At 34.3% G+C, this 5214-nt stretch overlaps 1 pseudogene; it reads right to left on the bottom strand.

Annotated features, from left to right (window-relative positions):
• Window positions 1–357: 357 nt before the first annotated feature.
• On the bottom strand, window positions 358–3766 carry LOC118851191 (annotated as a pseudogene).
• Between the last annotated feature and the right edge of the window lie 1448 nt (window positions 3767–5214).

The following is a 5214-nucleotide window of genomic DNA, read 5'->3' as shown; positions in this document are numbered from 1 at the left end:
TATATGTTAAGCTTTGAGGATCGAAAGAAAAAGAAAAAGCAGTTTTCATTCAAGCAGCTCACCTAACGGGGGAAGTAACATATACATAAATCAGTATATAGAAGATGAAAACAGAGCAGATTGAAAATATTCTTAGAGGCACTGTTAGCAGTTAAGGCAACCAAGCTGCTAAAGGCTTCCTTCATAGTAGTACATGAAAGGAGAAAAGAAGCCAGAGAATTTAATAAATCATTTAATCAACAAGTATTTTTTAAAATGCCATGTGCTTTGCTAGACAAGGGAGTTATGATTCTAACCCTAAAGAATCTTTCATTCTAATGGGGTGGGGAGTGAGTAACAATATACATATATGTATGATTATGTCAAGATTGGTTCCAACAACTCAGGTTCCTTCCCATTGGTTCTCACAAAGTGTGCTGCTCTGGGTGGAGCAGGCTGGCGTTTCAGTTGAACCCAAGTGCCTTTTTCTTTGGCTTCCTTCTTCTTCTGATCATTTTCCTTTACCCGTTTCAGGAAGCTATCTCTGCTCTTAGAATGCTTAATATGCTCAATATACACATTAATTCTCTTGGCTAGAATCTTGCCCTTAACCTATTTGTTTACAACAGTGCCTACAGCATGTTGAGTAACATTATAGACCAGTCCAGTCTTGCCGTGATAACATTTGTGGGGCATTCCTTGCTGAACTGTGCCCATACCCTTGATATCTACAATACCACCTTTCTTGTATATTCGCATGTACGTAGCCAAAGGGACAACACCATGTTTTCGAAAGGGCCTAGAAAACATGTATCGTGTCCCTCTCCTTTTTCCTTTTTTGTTCGTTATTTTGGCAACCCAGTCAAGTGCTCTTTTACGAGCTTCCCTGAGAAGGAAAAAAACATGCTGTGAAGCAGGAGCCACGTGAGCCACTTGTCTCTCACCTGGATTCTTGCAATTGTCTAATTGGTCTCCCTGCCTAAAGTCTCTCCCCACTCCATAGAGCCAATAATGTAACTTTCACCTACCTGGTCAGTAAACTGAAAGACTTTTATTGCTTCCAAGATCAAATATTCAGTCCTCCTTTGGCATTTAAATCTCTTCTCCAGGTCCTTTCCTAGCTTTCCAGCCATCTTGCATATAAGTCCATAAATTAATTAACAGTTCAGACTAGAAGTACATGAAGGGCATAGGATTATGGAATTATGGGGAATTAAGCTGAAAAAGATAATAGAGGTCATCTATACAACTTTCTTATTTTACAGTTGAGAAAACTGAGGCCCCCCAAAATCATGAAACTTAGTAGTTGCAGTTTGTGGGTTAGCAATTGGCCACTTGTAATTATCTTTTCTAGCTATTTTTTCCGCAATGTCTTGTTTCCAACTACAAATATTTATTATCTTGGTGCAAATGAAATTTCTGTAACAATTGCTATATTTATTCTTATGCTTAATTAGGTTATTGTAAATATACTTTCTTGAGACCTAGTTTTTATTTGGATGAATTTTTACATATCAAACAGGAAATGAAAGTATACTTAGAATATTCCCATTATTTCTTTACATGAATAAATATGTAAATATTTAAGTTTTAGTTCACTAAATTTGATCCAATACAATATCAATTTTTAAAAGATCTTATCTATATTTATTTTATGCTATTCTTTTTCTTACTCACACCTAGGACCAGAATTATTTTTAAACAGGAGAAGAAAAAGCAAAAGGTAAAGTAAAGATGCTTATATTTTCATACTGAGTTGATCCTTGTTGGATCAGTGTTCTAATGTATGAATTTTTTTGCAGAAATTAGTCTTCATATAGTCATTTATTAGTCTTTGTGTAATCATTCTCTCATTCAACAAAATTTTTTAAGGCCCTCTTCTGTACCAGGAAGAGTGCACTAAATGAAATAAAAGTTAAATTTCTCTAGATACTTTTCAGTCTTTTCACTGAGTTTTCAAGTTAAAATATCATATTTCCCCTGGAAATTTTCCTGCTTTTTTCTTCCATAATTTCCGTGTAGACCTGGAGAGGCCCCTTTGGCTTCTACACAGTGGGAATAATTAGTCTATCACATCAACTTTTTTGAGTCAGCCAGAGGGATCAGGGTAGCTTGGAATTTAGATTTGAGTTAACCTATATAAGAAGGGAAATATTCTAATTAGTTTTCCTTATAGGAAGTGTTAATGCTCATCTGTACATGATTAAAAAGACTTCTGTATATACTTTGTTTGCCATCCTGGCAAAGACTGAACTGCTTGTAACAGATGAAGAATGATACAGAGGAAATGGAAAATCTTGTGAGAGGTTGGTTAGGCAATAGTTTGGTGGGTAAAAGGGAGGAGATCTACTCTTTGTTTTAAAAATTTTATATATGTGTATATATATATATATAATATTACATATATCCATATATATTATATATACATGCACTCACTATATATATACACACATATACCTGTGTATACACATATACACATACCCAATATATATGTACACACATATCACATATACATATATGTATATATACACACATTATACAATTATACAATATATTACACATACATTCATACATATATATTCAATTAGCAAAAGTTTACCTTCTCTTTCTCCCCCCTACGAAACCTGTTTCAACCATTTGTAGTCAAGCAAAACAAATATATGTCTCATTCTGTACTACATCCTTCATTCTCCTGTAAGGGGATGAGTAGCATATTAATATATTAATATCAACATTAACCCTCTGGGCCTGTGGTTGGCCATTGTACTGACCAGATTTCCTAATTTTTAAAAAACTATTTTCTGTACCATTTGTTTTGCCCCTACCCCAACATCTCTAGGCATACTCTCCCCTAAACCACCTCATTTCTAAAAACTCAATTCCGACGTGCCATTGGCCCCAAGTTGTTATTCAGATCTTGTATGTCTGTTGAATGAGCACTTATGTCACCTACCACTGGGCGTAGGTCCAAATGATTATTCAAAAAGATCACTCCTTGCTCTTCAGAGCCTCCGTGTTTTGCTGGCTGCAAAACTCAACCTGGAATCTGATTATAAGATTCCTCTGCTTCAGTCTCTTGACCTTTCAGAACTTCAGAAGTCAGCATGGTCTCTCAGCCAGTGGCACGAGCTAAGAAGTAAGTCAGTGAATACGGTCAAAAGAAGTGACAGGGAAGATCAGTAATCAGAGCTTTGAGTACTTTGCTTTGCTTTGCTAATCATTTATCAGCTACTGTCATTTTGATAGGATAAGAAATATAAAAAAAACTGTGTAACTGAAGCTAAGATGTAATCTGGGTGAATACCTCTGCCAGTTAACTAATAAGTAATTAAATCTTTATAAAGTATGTATCTTACGTATGTGACCATAATAATCATGCCTATGTATTAATCTTTTTTTTTAAAAAAAACATTTTTAGTTAAAGTTTTGAGTTCCAAATATTGTCCTTCCCTCCTCCTGTCCTCTTTCCCCTCCCTGAGATGGTAAGCAATCAGACACAGGTTATACATGGGCAATTATGTAAGACATTTCCATATTTGTAATTTTGCATAAGAAGACTTTAATAAAAAACAAAAAAAGAAAGTGAAAAATAGCATGCGTGAGTCTGTATGCAAACAATATCAGTTCTTTCTCTGGAGGTGGATAATATGGTTCATCATTAGTCCATTGAGATTGTCTTAGATCATTGTATTGCTGAGACTAGCTAATTCATTCAGTTCTTCATCCAACAATATTATTGTGTACAACATTCTCCTAATTCTGTTCACTTCACTATGCATTACTTCATGTCGGTCTTTCCAGGTTTTTCTGAAATCATCCTGCTTATCATTTCTTATTGCACAATAATATTCTATTGCAGTCATATGGAACAGCTTGTTTAGCCATTCCCCAAATGATGGACATTGCTTTGATTTCCAATTCTTAGCCACCACAAAAAAGAGCTGCTATAAACATTTTTTGTACAAATGGGTCCTTTCCCCTTTCTTTTTGGATATCTTCAGGATATAGATCTACCAGTGATATTGCTGGATCAAAAGGTAAGCACAGTTTTGTAGCCCTTTGAGCGTAATTCCAAATTGCTCTCCAGAAAGGTTGGATCAGTTCACAACTCCACCAAAAGTGCATTCGTGTCCCAATTTTCTCACATCTCCTTCAACATCCAACATCTTCCTTTTCTGTCATATTAGCCACTCTGATAGGTATGAGGTGGTACCTCAGAGTTTTTTAATTTGCATTCCTCTAATCAATAGTTATCTAAGGTACTTTTTCATATGACTATAGATATCTTTGATTTCTTTGTCTGAAAATATTGACCATTTATCAATTGAGGAATGACTTGTATTTTTATAAATTTGACCCACTTCACCATATATTTGAGAAATGAGGCCCTTATTAGAGACATTAGTTGCAATCCTCCCCCTCCCCGATTTCTGCTTTCCTTATAATTTTGGTTGCATTGGTTTTATTTGTGCAAAAACTTTTAAGTTTTACATAATCTAAATTCTCTATTTCATATTTTATAATGCCCTCTATATATTCTTGGTCCCAAATTCTTCCCGTATTGGTAAATCTGACAGATAAGCTATTCCATGCTCTCTTAATTTGCTTATGTTATTGCCCTTTGTGAGTAAATCATGTATCCATTTTGACCTTACTTTGGTATACCTTGTGAGATGTTGGTCTATATCCAGTTTCTGCCATACTGTTTTCTAGTTTTCACAGCAGTTTTTTGTCAAATAATGAGTTTTTGTTCCAGAAGCTTGGATCTTTGGATTGATCATATACTAAATTACTATGGTCATTTACTATATTTTCATTTGTACATAATCTATTACACTGATCCATCACTCTATTTCTTAGCAAGTACCAGATTATTTTGATAATTACTTTTATATAATACAGTTTGAGATGAAGTTTGGCTAGGCCACCTTCTTTTGAATTTTTTTTTCATTGATTCCCTTGATATCCTTGAGCTTTTGTTCTTCTAGTTGAATTTTGTTATTATTTTTTCTAGCACTGTAAAAAATTTTTTGATAGTTTGGCATGAAACTGAATAATTAGATTTAGGTAGAATTGTCATTTTTATTACATTGGCTCAGGCTACCCTTGAGCAATTAATATTTTTCTAATTATTTAGATCTGAGTTTGTTGTGTGAAAAGTGTTTTATAGTTCCTGGGTTTGTCTTAGCAGATAGACTCTCAAGTATTTTATATTATCTACAGTTATTTTAAATG

The sequence above is a fragment of the Trichosurus vulpecula genome, chromosome 5 (genome assembly GCF_011100635.1).
Source record: "Trichosurus vulpecula isolate mTriVul1 chromosome 5, mTriVul1.pri, whole genome shotgun sequence".
Taxonomy (NCBI): Eukaryota; Metazoa; Chordata; class Mammalia; order Diprotodontia; family Phalangeridae; genus Trichosurus; species Trichosurus vulpecula.
This window is presented reverse-complemented; position numbering and strand designations above follow the sequence as displayed.